Source organism: Rhinopithecus roxellana, chromosome 2 (assembly GCF_007565055.1).
Source record: "Rhinopithecus roxellana isolate Shanxi Qingling chromosome 2, ASM756505v1, whole genome shotgun sequence".
NCBI lineage: Eukaryota > Metazoa > Chordata > Mammalia > Primates > Cercopithecidae > Rhinopithecus > Rhinopithecus roxellana.
Window position 1 is genome coordinate 76,532,291 of NC_044550.1, and position 18,719 is coordinate 76,551,009.

At 41.6% G+C, this 18,719-nt stretch overlaps 1 long non-coding RNA gene across 1 annotated transcript; it reads right to left on the minus strand.

Annotated features, from left to right (window-relative positions):
* Positions 1-12,385: 12,385 nt before the first annotated feature.
* LOC104654336 lies at positions 12,386-17,774 on the minus strand. The gene is made up of 2 exons (XR_746814.2): positions 17,643-17,774; positions 12,386-13,332 (listed from the first exon to the last, which is right to left on the minus strand). It is a non-coding gene; the product is annotated as an uncharacterized LOC104654336 (long non-coding RNA).
* Between the last annotated feature and the right edge of the window lie 945 nt (positions 17,775-18,719).

The window sequence follows — 18,719 nt, forward strand, 5'->3', positions numbered from 1 at the left end:
ATTCAAAGCTGTGTGCAAGAGCCAGGCAGGAACCAGGGAGACCAGTTAGGAGGGTTTTGCTATACTTGAGCAAGGGCTGGTAGGGATTAGAAATAGCTAGCTAGATATCTAGAGCAGAGAACTGAAGACTTGATGATTGATTGGATCTGAGGAGTCAAGAGAGGGAAGCTTTAAGAGGAACTCCTGACTTGAGCAACAGGGTAAACAGTGGCGTTCTTACTAGGAGCAAGGGAACCTGCAGGGTGAGTTGGGAGAAAGGAAGGGCTAAGGATGATTTTGTTGGGGACAGGATGAGTTGAGCGGTTTGAAGGAGCTGGCTCCAGGAAGAGGTGTCCAGTGGTTAGTTAGCTACATGGAGCTCTGGAGAAAAGTCTACCCTAGGGAAAAAGGACTGAAGGTTGTCACACATCAGATTGTAAATGAAGCCTCGAGAGGAAACAAGTGCAGCCGGTGAGAGCTGGAAGAGTGAGAAGAGAAAAGAATGCAGGGCACAGCCCTAAGAAAAGACACAAAACACATTATTTGAGGGTGGAGATGTCTATGAGGGAGACTAAATATGAGACCTAGAGAGCACTTGGATTACAGAAAGGAAGAGAGCGGGGAGTAGCCTGTAGCAACAGGTATTGCCTGGAGGTAAAACAGATACAAACTCAAGAGTGACCACTGCACTGAGCTTTATCTGGGTCAGCGTGTGGCTCTGCGGGCAGTGGAGAGATGAAGACCCAGCTGCTGTGGGACTTGGGAGGACTGCGGAGGGAGAGAAGAGACGCCTCTCCATGGAGAGGAAAAAGACAGTTTAGGATCTGGAGGGGGGTTTGACAAGGGGCTTTGATTTTACTTTTAAGATTGGGAAAAAATGAATGTGTTTAAATGCTCCCTGGTTCCTCCCTTTCTGTAGAGAAAGGTAGAGACTAAAGATACCACGAGGAGCTAGTCTCTGCCTGAGCGGGGAGCTGAGAAGCAGTCCAGCGTCCAGGAGCGAGGATGGATGAGTGCCCTTCTCAATCCTAGTGGAAGAGAAGGGAGAAGGCGAAAGCAGTGTAGAGAATGTGATGGCACATGTTCCACATCTTCTCTTCTGGGAGCATTTGTTTTCTTTTGATGGGGTGGGGTGATCTGCTGAGAGGGTGAGGTGGGGGTGGCAGAATTGAAGGGTGGAGATTTGAAGCAGATCAGGAGAGTTGACTCAAGAAACAAGCAGGGGTCAAGGAGATGGTGTCTGGGAAGTAACTGAGTCACCTGGTTGAAAGGGTAAGAAGTTCCAGTTTTCTGATTTCAGAGGAGGAGCAGATCTGGGATGACAAGGTCAAGGTGTGTCCATTGGATGCCCTTTTCTTTTTTTTTTTTTTTTCATTTTTCTTGCTGAACTCCCCTGGCTGGAACCTACAGTACCACATTGAATAGAAGTGGCAAGAAGCGGGGAGTGCAGGCAGCAGGACAGGGTAGTGTGATGTGGTGAAGGGCAGCAGGGATTAACTGAGCGAGTCAGCACTATTTCTTTTTAAGCTATAAAAATAATAGTATTCCCAGAGGCTCCATTCAGCAGATTTGTGCTTTTAACTCATTGGTGGCTGAAGGGGAGAAGAAAGGCAAAGAAGTGAGGAACTCAGGTGTGGTGGGTCCTTGAGGTAGGCTTCAGGTCAGCTAAGATGCTGATGGTACTTGAGGAGGAGAGAGTTCAAAGCCAGAGCCCAAATCTTCACTGAAAGACAGGAGCCTGGATGGAGCGGTTTCTAGGCGAGTGGAGAAGTCCTGGTCCCAGGAGGCTGGGGTGAGTACAGGAATGTGCCCCCTTGGCTGACTGTGGTCTGCAAACCAATCTAAGAATGGGCTGTTTCTTTCTTTCTTTCTCCTTCTTCTTTTTTTTTTTTTAATCGTGATAAAACCTAATTAACCAGATGCCTTGGCATGAAAAATTACCAAGAATGATCTACTGAGTGATCTAATCAATTTTGCAATAAATGAATGCAACTGCAACAGGAAAAAAAATCTTCAAGACAATCAATATGGTTGTTTTCATAAAGACATTCCCTGAATAAATGTCAGTGACTTCACTTTAAGGCCAAACAGAGTTTCACATTAAAAAATGGTCCTCATTATCCGTTCCTTGACTCCCTTTTCTAAGCGTATATAATCCAGACTTGACTAAATCTCTACTTTAAATGCCACAGTTAAGCCTCATACTTCATCTCTGTTTTAGTGGAAATGGAACAGAACCGACCACTGTACTCTTCATAATAGGTTGTAATATCCTTATTGAAGACCATTATTAATTTCACATATCCTGCCTTCTTTCTTCCAAGCCATATCCTGCTCCTATTATCTCTTTCACAGAGTATCTGTTGCTCTACCCCTTAATAATTTTATACATAAGCCAAAAAATCCCCTTATTAAGAAACAACAAATTTGGGCCAGGCGTGGTGGCTGACGCCTGTAATCCCAGCACTTTGGGAGGCGGAGGCAGGTGGATCACCAGGTCGGGAGATTGAGGCCATCCTGGCCAACATGGTGAAACCCCATCTCTACTAAAAATACAAAAATTAGCTGGGCGTGGCGGCATGTGCCTGTAATCCCAGCTACTTGGGAGGCTGAGACAGGAGAATCGTTTGAATCTGGGAGCCAGAGATTGCAGTGAGCCGAGATCACGCCACTGCACTCCAGCCTGGGCAACGAGAGCAGGACTCTGTCTAAAAACAAAAAAAGAAACTACAGATTTGATAGAACCATGTATTTACTAAGACCATCTAAAGACAGGTCAGTACTTTAACACTGGTGTATTATGTCTAGGAAAATTTCTACTGGAACAAGGAATTATTATTAATTATTCTTCTTATTATTTACAGATATAATTCTTGCCATCCCATGGGTAAGCCAGGGTCTCTTCTCTTATCTTCAGCAGAATGAAACCAGTCCAGGATAAGTTTTTTGTTTTGTTTTGTTTTGTTTTTACAAACATCTCTGGTGGTTAGCAGGTTGCGGTAGTCACAGCTACTATACACCATTAGGTGAGAACACACAGTGTGCCAGGTTCTGGGCTAAACATCTTACATACATCAGTTTAAACATCACAAAACCCCCATGAGGTAAGTATTTTTATTGTCCCCTTTCTATGGACAAGGAAACAGCTTAGAGAGCTTAGTTACATGCCTCATGGACACAAGCAAACAAAAAGTGAAACTTGGATTCAAAGTTAGATCAGTCCAAATCCATATCCAGGCTTTCAATAAACTATTTGCTGCTGTGATAAAAATTCAGTGTGTGTGTGTGTAAAGCAGGGAAGGTAGAGGACTGGGAGGCTATGGGGTAGGGGTTGGGATAGGCAGAGAGAGAGAGAGAGTAAAGGGAGTGGTGAGAATTTTGGAAACAAGTAAAGTAGAAGCATTCTTTCTGATGCTATTGTTAATGGATTTGTTTTCATTTGGGAGTTATTTATTGTTAGTGTATAGAAATATAATTGATTTTTATATATTCATATTATATCTTACAACCTTGCCAAATTCATTTATTAACTGTAATCAATTTTTTTGCAGATTATTTAGGATTTTCTGTAGACAAGAGTATGTCATCTGCAAATAGAGATAACTATTTCTTCCTTTTCTTTTTTGTCTTTTGGTTTTTTTTGTTTTTTTTTTTTTTTTTGAGACAGAGTTTTGCTCTTGTCACTCAGGTTGGAGTGCAGTCATGCTATCTCAGTTCACTGCAGCCTCCAACTCCCGGGTTCAAGTGATTCTCCTGCCTCAGCCTCCCGAGTAGCTGGGATTACTGGCGTGGGCCACCACACCCGGCTAGGTTTTGTATTTTTAGTAGAGACTGGGTTTCACCATGTTGGCCAGGCTGGTCTTGAACTCCTGACCTCAGGTGATCTGCCCACCTTGGCCTCCCAAAGGGCTGGGATTACAGGCATGAACCACTGCACCTGGCCAACTATTTCTTCCTTTCTAACTGAATGTCTCTTTTTTTTTTTTTTTTTTTTTTTTTTTCATTTTTCTTGCTGAACTCCCCTGGCTGGAACCTACATACAACTTTGAATAGAAGTGGTAAGAAGGGAGTAGTGCAGGCAGCAGGACAGGGTAGCGGGGATTAACTGAGTGAGTCAGCACTATTTCTTTTTAAGCTATAAAAACAATAGTATTCCCAGAGGATCCATTCAGCATATTTCTGCTTTTAACTCATAGATCAAGTGAGTCACAGAGCCATCTCTAGTTGTAAGCAAGGCTGGAGAGATGAATATTAACTGGGCATATTGCTACCTGGTTAAAAATTGAGGTTGCATTGATAAGAAAGAAGGGGAAAATGGATACTGATTAAGCTACTAGCTATGTCTGCCAATATTATTGAGAAGAAAAAAAATAGATGTCTAAGTCAAGAAAAAGGGCACCGTTTAATCAAGAAAAGATCCTGATTATGTTTTGAAAATTTAGATTTTCTTCTAATGCTACATATGTTTTTGAGGTTTTTCATAGTTAATTACAGGTAAGTGTTTCCAATGAGGACTGGTTTAGAGGGGAGCTCTCCTGGCTTTACATGGCAGAGCAGTTCTTTCTACAGGCCATGTGTTGCTGCTCTGATGCCTCAGCCCCAAGGTCTAAGGTAGGGGTCAGCAAACATTTTTGTAAGGAGCCAGATATAGTAAATGTTTTCGGCTTTGTGGGTTACATGGTATGGCAGGTTGAAAAATGGGCCCTCCAAAAAATGTTCCCATTCTAATCACTGGAACCTGAGAATGTATTACTTTATATGGCAAAAGAGAATTTGTAGATGTGAGTAAATTAGGGATCTTGAGATGAGAGTTTATCCTGGATTATTGGGGTGGGCACAGTGTAATTGCAAGGGTCCTTAAAAGAGGGACACAGAAGGATTAAAGAGACAAATTGTAAGATTCTGTGCTACTTCCTTTGAAGATAGAGGATGGGGCCCAGAGTCAAGGAATGCAGGTGATTTCTAGATGCTATAATAGATAAGACAAAATGGATTTTCCCCTAGAACCTCCAGGAGGGATGCAGCCCTGTCAACACCTTGATTTTTGGATATCTGACCGCCAGAACTTTAGGAGAATAAATTTGTGTTATTTGAGCCACTAAATTTGTTGTAATTTGTTATGGCAGCAATAGGAAACAAATAGATGTGATTTCTATTACAACTACTTAATTCAGCTATTGTACCAAAAGAAGCTATAGGCAATACATAAGTGAATGGACGTGCCTGTGTTCCAATAGAAATTTATTTACAAAACCAGTAGGCAGGCTGGATTTGATCCATGGGCTGTAGTTTTCTGACTCCTGATCTATGTAATCTCCAATTTTGCAACATCAGTTTGTCTCTTTTTTTTTTTTTCCAGACAGGGTCTCACTCCGTGGCCCATGCTGGAGTGCAGTGTCATGATCTCGGCTTATTGCAGCTTTGACCTCCCAGGTTCAAATGATCCTCCTGCCTCAGCCTCCTGAGTAGCTGGGACTACAGATGGGCACCACTGGGTCCAGCTAATTTTTTATTTTTTGTAGAGATAGGGTTTTGCCATGTTGCCTAGGCTGGTTTCAAACTCCTGGACTCAAGTGATCTGCCCACCTTGGCCTCCCAAGGTGCTGGGATTACAGATGTGAGCCACTGCACCCAGCTGTCTCCATTTTTTAAGTTAAAATACATAATGTTCTAGTAAATATTCTTGTGGGCAATTCATTGGACCTATCTTAGATTACATGTCCAGAGTAAATTCTAGAAATGAAATTCCTGGTCTTCTCTGAAGAGGGAATTGAGTGGGGGAAAAAAAAGAAAATGAAAAAAGAAATAAACACAAGATATTCTTGGTCAAAGTGTGTCTACCCTTTCTCCTCCAGTGAGCTCTGATGAAGCCACAGTAATCCACATTCCCAGGGGAACACAGGTGACCTGCCTCTCCACGTGCTCAGAGTGCCAACTCTTGGTAAGGAGATATAGGGACTGGAGTGAAACATCGGAATCATGACTCGTATTCATGTTTTATACACAAATTTAAAATATTGGAGCAGGTTATTTATCTAGAAACCCTAAGTTTGGCTGTTTAATGTGCTATTTTAAATATAGGCAACAGAAAACAAAATACAAAGTCTTATTTCTGACACTTTAAAATGTTGGCAAAGTGTCTTCCTCATTAGTATGGTGGTGAGTATCCCCATCTGTCATAAAATGTTGGCAAATAGGCTGGGTGCGGTGGCTCCTGCCTGTAATCCCAGCACTTTGGGAGGCCAAGTTGGGAGGATCACTTGAGGCCAGGAGTTTGAGATCAGCCTGGACAACATAGAGAGACTTTGTCTCTCCAAAAAAATTTTAAAAATTAGCCAGGTGTGGTGGCATGTGCCTGTAGTCCCAGCTACTAGGGAGACTGAAGTGGAGGGTGACTTGAGCCCAGGAGGTGGAGGCTGCAGTCAGTGAGTCAAGATCCCATCACTGTACTCTGGCCTGGGCGACAGAGTGAGACTCCCATCTCAAAAAGAAAAAGAAAAAAAAAAAAGGTGGCAAATGATTACAGTTTTTCCATTTCACTCAGCCCCTACACTGAGCGTGTTCATAGTTGGGACAGTATTAGCATTTAGTTCTCTTAGTATTGGCCCATTGTCAATGGAAAATGGTTGGTTACATGTGATTTTCTCATCAATTGTCTAGAGTTGAAAGGACAATATTTCTGGAATGTGCTCTTGACCAACATAGTTTTACTGTAAGAGAACCTATCCTTGTATTCACAGCCTTATTCTTGCTGATCTCTACAGGAATTTCACTTTGGAGCCCCTGTTTGGGGAAGTTAGTATGTAGAAGAAATGATTGGTGAATTCATTCTTTGCTATTTGGAGGAAAGAAAAGTCAGTACCTCCTACTTTCTCATAAAATTCCGTGTGATTCTAAGATCATTCTTTAATTATTCTGGTTTTACCAAGGATCCCCAAATTGGGGGTTCTATTCAGATCAGCCAAGAGTCCTTATGAAATTTTTCGGAGCACTCCACTAGCACAGTGTTGGGATCCTGCATTAAATAAGGTGTGTGAAGATACCAGGCACACACTTAATTACAGCTAACATTTGTTGAGAATTTAGTATGTGCTGCATCAGGAAAATTATTCTAATTAACTCTTACAACATCTTTGAGAGCTACGTATCATTATTGTGCTTATTTTATTGTTAAAGAAACTGGGGCATTGGGGCATTATAATAAATAGAATTGCTGGGAGTTGAACACAGGCAGTTTGATTCCAAAGCCCTTACTTTGCACTGTGGATTATACTAGATAGTCAATAGATGAAGTCTTCTTTTATTTATTCAATCAATCAATCAATCAATCAATCAGTAAGTGTGTTCATTTATTGGGCTTGGTATACATCAATAAGCAAAACAGATAAACCTCCTGTTCTATTGGAGATTTACTTTCCAGTGGGGATGAAGTGGGGGGGCCAAGACAATAAACAATCAACAATCAACACATTAATCATACTAACATAGGAAACATAATAACATATAAACATTTTAAGTTAACCATAAAGTATGTTAGAAGGTGTGAAGTACAATGGGAAAAAAAAGGAAGAGAGCAGGGGAACGGGAATTGGGAGTGGGTCTACGTAGACAGGCTTCATTGAGAGCCTGGCATTTGGACAACAATTGAAGGAAGAGAGGGAGTTTTTTGGACTCGTATCCAATTCCTCTTTTTCTATGGTTGTAAAAATTTCTCAGTGAAATTTATACCAGTATAATATCTGCTACCTACTATTTATAGGGTGATGTTGTACTTACAGTACCATCTGTAGGCTCCTTGGAATTTTTATTAAGCAGAGGACCCAAACTTAAATTATCAAGTTACTGAAAACTATAACCAATAATATACAGCTTGGTCTCAATTATTTGGACATTAGGTGAAAACAGAGATGTCCCTCCGCACTGCCTCCAGTATGTCTGATTTATGTATGTACGTGGACTCAATCCAAAGGATATCTATAAAACTCAAGTACATGATAAACAATCAGGGCTGAACTTGGTGGCTTACACTTGTAATCCCAGTGCTTGGGAGACTGAGGTGGAGGATCACTTGAGGCCAGGAGTTCAAGACCAGCCTGGGCAACATAATGAGACCCCCATCTCTACCAAAAAAGAAAAAAAAAAAAAAAGATAAACAATCATAGGGTAACTGACCTAGGGAACTAGAAGAGAAGTTACTTTAAAGCCAAACATGTATTCTTCTCTGGTTGTGATTATTGTGCAAAACTCTTCCAGTGAAAAAGCATAATAATACATGAGAAATACTGGGTTTTGTATTTGTTTTAACTTTAGGTGCCTGGTGTCTTGACATAAAATATGTATTGAACTGCTTCATGTATATAATTTTTTTTTTTTTTTTTTAGATGGAGTCTCACTCTGTCACCCAGGCTGGAGTGTGGTGGTACCATTTCAGCTCACTGCAACCTCCGCCTCCTGGGTTCAAGTGATTCTCCTGCTTCAGCCTCCTGAGTAGCTGGGATTACAGGTTGCTGCCACCATGCCTGACTGATTTTTGTATTTTTAGTAGAGATGGAGTTTCACCATGTTGGCCAGGCTGGTCTCGAACTCCTAACCTCAAGTGATCTGCCCACTTCGGCCCCCCAGCATGCTGGGACTGCAGGCGTGAACCACCATGCCTGACCTCGAGATATTTTGATATGTCAATTATTATAACAAAGAGGGAATTAAACTGGCATCTACATCTAAATATCTAAAAAACAAAATAAAATAAAGGCTGGGTGCGGTGGCTCATGCCTGTAATCCCAGCACTTTAGGAGGCCAAGGCGGGCGGATCACTTGAGGTCAGGAGTTCGAGACCAGCCTGGCCAACATGGTGAAACCCCCGTATCTGCTAAAAATACAAAAATTAGCCAGGTGTGGCAGTGCACGCCTGTAATCCCAGCTACCCAGGAGGCTGAGGCAGGAGAATCGCTTGAACCTGGGAGACGGAGATTGCAATGAGCCAAGATTGCACCATTGCACTCCAGCCTGGGTGACAGAGTGAGACTGTGTCTCAAAACAAAAACAAAAACAAAATACATAAATATCTGAGCTAACTACCTACTTTGTTTTATTCTTTCATTGGAATTGTAAGCACCATGTGGGCAGAGAATGTGCCTGTCTTGGTGATGCTCAATACTTATTTGTTGAATTCAAGGATGAAAAAAAGGAAAGAAAATTTATCTTTTATGGTTGCAGTGAAAAAAAAAGGAAAGAAGAAAGGAAAATAGAAAAAAAAAGGGAAAAAAGAAGAAAAGAAATTTTAAAAGCCAAAAATAAAAGAAGAAAGAAGAAAGAAAAGGAAGCGGCCAGGCGTGCTGGCTCACACCTGTAATCCCAGCACTTTGGGAGGCTGAGGCAGGAGGATCACAAGGTCAGGAGATCACGACCATCCTGGCCAAAATGGTGAAACCCTATCTCTACTAAAATACAAAAAAAAAAAAAAAAAAAAAAAAAAAAAAAATTAGCCAGGTGTGGTGGCGTGGGACTGTAGTCCCAGATACTCAGGAGTCTGAGGCAGGCGAATCGCTTGAACCTGGGAGGAAGAGGTTGCAGTGAGCCGAGATCACACTACTACACTCCAGACTGGTAACGGAGCGAGACTCCGTCTCAAAAAAATAAAAATAAAAAAAATGAATTTCTTTTATTTAGCTACCTTAAGTTAGATACATTGAGTGGCATTTGAATAGAGGCCAGTAATGTGAGATCTTGCTGCAAGGACAGAACATTTAACTTTGGTGCTGTATGTATACTAATTGTTTTTTGACTATGACAATTGTGAAAGAGGCATTTGTGCTTGCAGAGAGTGACATGAATTCACTATTTTGCTAGTATGCTAATGCCTATCTTAGGAGGTAGAAATCAGGCAATAGTGATAATTCTTATGAAGATTTTTTTTTTTCTTTCTGCACATCATGTCAATCAATGTTTGACCCATATATATATTTGCGCTGAGAAAAAAATCTTTTTTTAGGGATTTTCAAATTGCAGAAATTAATTTAATTATTTGTGACAAGGTTGAAAAAAAGGTACAGAATAGGAAAGAATAGAAAATACTTGTGCATTGCATATTGTGAAGGTGAGTATTGTATTGCGTATTTTGTGTACTGAATTATGAGGAAAATGCATGTCTTACTATAAAAATGTTTTAAAGATTGAAATTCAAGCTTTAAATCAATTAAATTAGGATTAGTGTGATCCCCAGATCATGAGTAAGCCATTGAAATCCTTCTGAAGCTCAAATTGTATTGAGTTTAGTAGAGAAGCATTGAGTGACTATCTGTACTGGTTCAAATCTAACCTCCGCCACTTCTTAACAATATGACTTTGAGCCTTTCTTTGCTTACCTATAAGATGGTAGAGCCCACTTCATAAAGTTGTTTTGAGTATCAAAAAAGAGTTAATATACTTAAAGTGCTTAGAAGAGTGCCTGGGATGTAGTAAGGAGTGCATGAGTGTTGGTGGTTATTACTGTTGTTGTTATGTGATGATGTGCACTGTGAGAGATTTCATATGCAATGTCTCATTTAACCCAAGACTATGTGTGAGTTTTAGTGCACACCATAGTTTCTACACATTATCTGAAATAGAGCCTGACTGGTTGACTTTTAAGCAGAAATACCCAAGACCTTAAAAAGCAGCCATCTTCCAGCCCAGCAGTGATGCACACCTGTAGTCCCAGCTACTTGGAAGGCTGGGGTGGAAGGATCACTGAGCCCAGGAGTTTAAGGCTGCAGTCTGTGATGATTTATCTTGTGAATAACCCCTATACTCCAGACTGGGCAACATAATGAGACACACCATCTCTAATAAAAACAAACAACAAAAACCTCAACCATCTCCTAGCTGTTCTTTTACACTAGATCATGTTTAGTAACTTGATAATTTATAAAAAACAGAAATTTATTTCTTACATTTCTGGGCCTGGGAAGTCCAAGATCAAGGTGCCAGCAGGTCTGGTGTCTGGTGAGGGCTTACTCTCTGCTTCCAAGATTATACTTTGTTGCTGCATCCTCACACCATGGAAGGTGGAAGGGCAAAAGGCCTAGCTAGTACCCTCAAGCCTTCTTAGCAGGGTACTAATCTCATTCACGAGGATGAGGCCCTCATGACTTAATCACCTGCTAAAGGCCCCACCTCTTTTTTTGTTGTTGTTGAGACAGAGTCTCACTCTGTTTTTCAGGTTGGAGTGTAGTGGCAGGATCTCAGTTTACTACAACATTTCCTCCTGGGTTGAAGCAATTCTCCTTCCTTAGCCTCCTGAGTAGCTGGGACTACAAGCATGTGCCACCACGCCTGACTAATTTTTGCATTTTTAATAGAGATGAGGTTTCATCATGTTGGCCAGGCTGGTCTTGAACTCCTGACCTCAAATGTTCCACCTGCCTTGGCCTCCCAATGTGCTGGGATTACAGGCGTGAGCCATCACGCTGGCCAAAGGCCTCCACCCCTTAACACTATCGCCTTAAGGTTTAAGCTCTAACAATTTTAAAGAGACACATACATTAAAACCATAGAAATTACATACACTGGATCTAATTCATCATCACATTATTCTTTTAGATGGGTGGTATATGACCTGGGGAGGTAGGTACCAAACGGCTGCTCACATTAAAAACGTCTAAGCTTGGCTGGGTGCGGTGGCTCATGTCTATAATCCTAGCAATTTGGGAGGCTGAGGTGGGTGGATCACCTGAGGTCAGGAGTTTGAGACCAGCCCGCCCAACATGATGAAACCCCGTCTCTACTGAAAATACAAAAAATTAGCCAGGCGTGGTGGCAGGCGCCTGTAATCCCAGCTACTCAGGAGGCTGAAGCAGGAGAATCGCTTGAACTCAGGAGGCGGAGGTTGCAGTGAGCCGAGATTGCGCCATTGCATTCCAGCCTGGGCAACAAGAGTGAAACAGCATCTCAAAAATAAATAAATAAATAAATAAATAAATAAATAAATAAATAAATAAAATTTAAGGTTGTATAAATGGAAAAGGATGCGTGTCATCTACTTCCTGCTAAGAGCACAAAGGAGGTCTAGCTTTTCTAGTTAATATTATGGATATAGGTAGCCCAGAACCATACAATTTGGCCATCTCCTGGATAACATTTGCCATTTCACTCATTTCACTTAGGGTTGTATAGTCTTCCAATGTCTGCAATTCCCTTAATGGCCATTAGAGTCACAGATGAGAAAAAAAACTCTTCAGAAAACAGTATGAATAATGGGAGCAAGAGAAGAAGTTCCTGGTTATAGCCCACTCATATATTTTTGAAATATAGGTCAGATCTAGAGGAAATGAAAGAAACTTCCTGTTGAATTTTCATTTATAGTATGTGTCTGGAAATCTCTAAATGTAATTTCTTGGTGTAAAATAAACTGCAGAAATCTGGGATGTGTCAGTCTGCTTTGTGTTTATTGAAGCCATTCTATTTGAAGCTGAAATGTTGTAAAATTATATAGTGGAGTGTACAGCTACAATTAGTTTAACAGACATGACCGTATTCCTCAATTGAAAGGCTGTCAAGACCTCAACTATCAGACACAAAAAAGATCCAGAAATCCCATAAATCCTGTCTCCTAGGAAGGATAACATTTCCCTTTGATTACTACACAACCCTTTGCATATGTTATTACCTTCTACCCTGTTTTCTGTGATTAACAAAAAGCCCTGCCCAAAGAGAAACAGCCACAAATAATGTTTTAAAATATTTTAACTGGTTAGGACAACTTGGAAGTTTCAGTGACCCCAACCAAGCACTAAAAATAAAAACCGGTTTGGGCAAAACTATGAAAGCCTCACCACTAGTGTGGCAAACGTCACCGTTTACCTCATCTTCAGTCTACTTTGATTTTGAATTTGTCTTCTAAACTGAGATGAGGACCCTATTTTTAATATTTGTTAAAGTAATGCCACTTGATAGATGTAGCCTTGATGTCACTTGTAGCAGACACTGTCGGCTGCCTCTGCAACCAATGGTGGGAGCCCTGATTTTGTGCTTGTGTTTATGCTCCTTCACATGTCCTGATTCCCATTCAGGGGTAAATCATGATTTTGCTGAGCCACTCATGGCAATTCCATTTTCCTTTTTAGTGATTGGTTGAAGGAGGGGCTCTGATCTAATAAGCCATGAGAGAAGGTCCCCTGGGAGGCTTCTGGAGAAGCCATCTCTTCTTTTGGGGTATGTTGTTATATCTGCATATAATTCCTGGAGGAGTGTAGCCATCTTTTGACTCTGGCACAAAGCTGACACATTGAGGAATGCAGAGCAGAGAGACGCAATGAATCTGGGTCCTTCATGATGTCATTAAAGCATCAAACCTTGCAGCAACCTACATTGAGACTTTGTAAAAATGTGAGATGATTAATTTTTCTTATTGTGTAAGTCAGGACTTTCTGTTACTTGCTTCCCTAGACACCCTAACTCATACTGCCAGAAGGAAAATATCTATATGAAGGCTCTTGGGGTTACAGACTTCTGCTTCACAGGCTGAGCTAAGACTCAGCCTCTAGAAGACTAAAAAGGCAGCACACTGTTGAACAAAGAGCCCTGGACTTAGGGTCAGAAAAACTAGCTCCGGATCACACGTGCCATTTATTATTTGTGTGATCTCAGGCAGATAATTTAATCTGTCTGACCCAGCCAGATGTGGTGGCTCATGCCTGTAATCCCAGCACTTTGGGAGGCCGAGGTGGGTGGATCACCTGAGGTCAGGAGTCTGACAGCCTGACCAATCTGGTGAAACCATGTCTCTACTAAAAGTACAAATAATAATAATGGTGATGATGATAATAATAATAATAATAATTTAGTTGGGTGTGGTGGCACACGGCTGTAATCCCAGCCACTTGGGAGGTTGAGGCAGGAGAATAGCTTGAACCAGAGAGGCGGAGGTTGCAGTGAGCCAAGATCGCGCCATTGCACTCCATCCTGGGCAACAAGAGCGAAACTCTGCCTCAAAAAAAGAAAAAAAAAAATCTGTCTGAACCTCAGATTAACAATGTTAACTCACAGTCTGGCTGTGAAGGTTCAGTGAAGTAGTGTGTGTGAAAGGCCACCAGGTGGAGACTCCTTGAGGGCAAAGTTTGTGTTGTGCTCATCTTTGTATCCTTATCAGACACTAGCTAGCATATAACCACAAATACTTTTACGGCACCTACTCTGTGCCAGTATTTTCCACATTGTAAGCATTTAACATGTTTTGTTTTGTTTTTGAGACAGAGTTTCACTCTGTTGCCCAGGCTGGGCATGATCTTGGCTCACTGCAACCTCTGCCTCCTGGGTTCAAGCAATTCTTGTGCCTCAGCCTCCCAAACAGCTGGGATTACAAGCATGCACCACCACACCTGGCTAATTTTTGTATTTTTAGTAGAGATGAGGTTTCACCATGTTGGCCAGGCTGGTCTCAAACTCCTGACCTCAAGTGATCTGCCCGCCTCAGCCTCCCAAAGTGCTGGGATTACAGGTGTGAGCCACCACACTTGGCCTATTATGTACTTTAAAGTATTTGTTTTATGTATTAACTCATTTAAATCTCAGAACAGTGCTGTATTAATTATTTCCCCTCTTTACAGATGAAGAAAGGCTCAGAGAGATTAAGTAATTTTCCATGGTCACCCAGATAGGAAATAGTAGAGTCAAAATTTGAATTCAGGCTCTTTCAGAGTCTAGGGTCCCATTTACACTATATTCTACATACTAGGGGCTCAGTATTTGTTAAATGGATGAATGGCGCCCACTAGCAGTTCAATTAATGTTTATTGGGAAAATGGGACATAGTAGTTGAATAACAATTTTTTTTTCTTAAGAAGAAATATTATATTTTATATTGTGCTTTTTTTTTTCTGTTTGGAAACAAAGAGGTTTTTCCAAGTTCAACAGGTTTCCACGTGGGGGTCATTTTTCCATGGTAAAGAGAGTGGCCGCCAAGGCAGCCACCTGTGGAATTAGGCCTGAATACAGTTACTGTTCTCTCTCAGGTCCAGAGAGTCTCTGAGATGAATAATGTGCCTAGTTTATCTATTTCATCTTCTCCAAAACGGCCTCTAAGAGCACATGCTGGGACTCTCCTAGCTACTAGAACATAATAGTCACACACCCTGACTAGTCCTCAGCTAAAGGTTGGTTGGGAAGACGAGTTTGTCTCCTGCTCTGCACGTCCTGTTTGCTGTTTGCTGTGGTGTTGTCGTCAGCATCAGTACTGCTTTGTTCAGCACACTACCACCCCCATCCACCTTGTTAAAAGCCGTGGGCAACAAACAGTCCTAAGGAAGGAACTCTAACAACAAAATCAAACATACAAATAATGAAAATAATAAATCCCACCCCAAGACAGATCATTGACTCACATCTTAGTGGATATGCTCTTTCTCCTAGGACAATTAATAGCAGGGCCTTCCTCAACTTCAAGACACCAAGCTGACTGCCCAATGGGAAAGAGTTGGTTTGGGAAGGAAGTCTTCTTCAGAGTGACAAGAGACATCTTAGAAGGAGGCCACCTCCTCTTCTTGCCAAGCCACACATTTAGTTTTTTTCAGTGATCCTATCACCTTTCAAGAATGTGGCCTTCTTCCTTTCCTTTCCAAGCCTCCTTTCCCTTCCTCCATACTTCACTCCCCCCTAGTCCCCATCTTCCTGGGGAAGTCACAATTTCCATTCTTTGTCTACAGTTATTATAGTATGCAAAAACCAACCCTAGAATTGGTCTGTGCAGAAATATTGCTTCCAAATCCCTCCACATTCCACAACTCATATACATCATCAATACAAATGAAGCAGGAAGTTTTGTGGTAATTTTGTAGAGCAAAGGATCTAGTAAACATTAAACTCTAAACCAGCACTGTTCAATAGAAATACAATGCAAGCCACAAAGCAAGTCACCATATGTAATTTAAAATTTTCTGGTAACCACATTAAAAAGTAGAAAGAGGCCGGGCACGGTGGCTCAAGCCTGTAATCCCAGCACTTTGGGAGGTCGAGACGGGCGGATCACGAGGTCAGGAGATCGAGACCATCCTGGCTAACACGGTGAAACCCCGTCTCTACTAAAAAATTCAAAAAAAAACTAGCCGGGCGAGGTGGCGGGTGCCTGTAGTCCCAGCTACTCAGGAGGCTGAGGCAGGAGAATGGCGTACACTCGGGAGGCGGAGCTTGCAGTGAGCTGAGATCCGGCCACTGCACTCCAGCCTGGGTGACAGAGTAAGACTCTGTCTCCAAAAAAAAAAAAAGTAGAAAGAAACAAGTGGCATTAACTCTAGTAATATATTTTATTTAATCCAATATATTTAAAAGATCATTTCAACATGTAGTCAAGATAAAAATAAATAATGAAATATTTTATATATATATTTTAATGGTACATCTTTGAAATCCAGTTTTACAGTTAAATCTCAATTCAGACTAACCATATTTCAAGTACTCAGTTAACCACATGTGGCTAGTGGCTACCGTATTGGACAGCACAGTTCTATACTATTCATATCTTTTCACATATTGTTCTTAATTCTTCTGAACAGTCTAATGTATTTTTGCATGAATCTAACCAGTGTGTTTAATCTCTCTTGGATTCCTTTCCCCTGAATTATTATATTATAAATATGTCAGTTACATTTATATATTGTGTGCTTGTGTATATTTAAATATATATTAAAATACTTATCTCTATTATTTGTATGGTCCATTTACATAGGCTGCCATTTATAAAATTGATCTAATTATCTTCTGTTGCATTGCTATACTGATTGTCCATTTACCTATTGGGCATCTGGGTAATTTTCTTTTTTTGGCGGGGGTGACAGAGTCTTGCTATGTTGCCCAGGCTGGAGTACAATGGCGCAATCTCAGCTCACTGCAACCTCCGCCTCCTGGGTTCAAGCAATTCTCCTGCCTCAGCCTCCTGAGTAACTGGGATTATAGGTGCGCACCACCACGCCTGGCTGATTTTTGTATTTTTAGTAGAGACAGGATTTCACCACGTTGGCCAGGCTGGTCTTGAATGCCTGACCTCGTGATCCACCCACCTCAGCCTCCCAAAGTGCTGGGATTACAGGCATGAGCTACTGTGCCCGGCCAAGCATCTGGGTAGTTTTCCATTGTTCTCTGTTATAAGTATTATTGCTATGAATGCCTTTTTCTTTGGAGTTAATTTTTCTCTCTATCTCTCTCTCCTTTCCTCCTTTCCTATTCTACTGTTTCTTTTAGGATTACAGAAAGTGAAGTTGAGAAATCTTCCTTCCTCATTCGGTCCAGGAAGGGAGTTTGTGTCCATACTTTTTCACTATATAAGCCCTACCTAAAAACATCTACATTTTCCGTGACAAATTAAAGTTGGTTACCAAGGCTGGGCCCAAAGTAGTTAATTCATGAATGTATAGAGAAAAAACAAAGGATGTCAATGGGGAAGCTTGAAAGTGTTAAGCAAATACCTTCTTTCATAAAGGCTTTTGTAGGAGAAAAGAAAATCCCCCCTCATTTTGAAGTCTAAGGAAGAGGATGTAGTAGCAAAATAGAAAACACATGCATGAATATGGATATAGTTTTCCACACAGCCCCAGTGACTCAAAGATGACAATGAAAAGATGATTATGGCTCCTATTACAAAGGTGATGAGCTGGATGTAATTAGGGATTAAATCTGAAATTCCCAGTACATACCCAGCGACTCATGAACTTGACAAGCTGCCATCGGTCTGAGATCCCTGGAGAAGCAGTGTGGCCAGCTTACGGGGGGAGAGGCATCTGGGGCACCTGCCCGTAGCAAGCCACTCATTGGAGTGATAACGAGCAGAGGGTCCTCTATGAGCAGACTGGAGTGGTGGTGTCCGCCCACTTTCCCTTTGTTGTGTGCGCATCAGCTGGCATCCTGGCAGGGTGGTAACTTGTCAGGAAGAAGACAAGTTGCTAGGTAACCAAGGAGGATGAGGGAAGCCCCGTCTGCCTTCCCCAGAGACAGAGTGCAAAGGGGCTCCAAGAAGGATTTGGATGTTAAAAAACAAAAACAAGTGCTACCCTAAGGAATAACAGGGGACTTTTTTTTTTTTGGAACAGGCTGGTTGGAAGAGGGAAGAGAATTGCTGTGAGTTAGAGGTGGAAGGGGAGGAAAGCAAAGCAAAGGAAGGTGTATAGCCAGACAGCAAAAGAGGAAAAAGTATGAAAAGGAGAGGAAGAAGATTGTGGGAAAGAAAGTTTCTTCATCAGCGATGGAAATGGCCCCACTGTAGGATGGTGTACTAGAGTCTCCATGAACTAAAGGGAATTCAGGGAGTTAAGATTGTCTGCACAAAAAACATGTTAACGTTCTAAAGGTGTGGTTTCTAGACCGGCCACAATTCATCTGGAAACTTGTTGAAAATGTCATTCTCAAGCCCCATCCCAGGCCTCCTGCTTCAGAAACGTGTTTGTTTGTTTGTTTGTTTGTTTTTTGAGATGGAGTCTTGCTCTGTGGCCCAGGCTGGAGTGCAGTGGTGCGATCTTGGCTCACTGCAACCTCTGCCTCCTAGATTCAAGTGATTCTTCTGTTTAGCCTCCTGAGTAGCTGGGATTACAGGTGTGTGCTACCATGCCCGGCTAATTTTTGTATTTTTAATTGAGACGGGGTCTCACCATGTTGGCCAGACTGCTTTCAAACTCCTGACCTCAAGTGATCCGCCTGCCTTGGCCTCCCAAAGTGCCGGGATTACAGGTGTGAGCCACTGTGTCCAGCCTCAGAAATGTGTTTTAACTAGTGTTCCA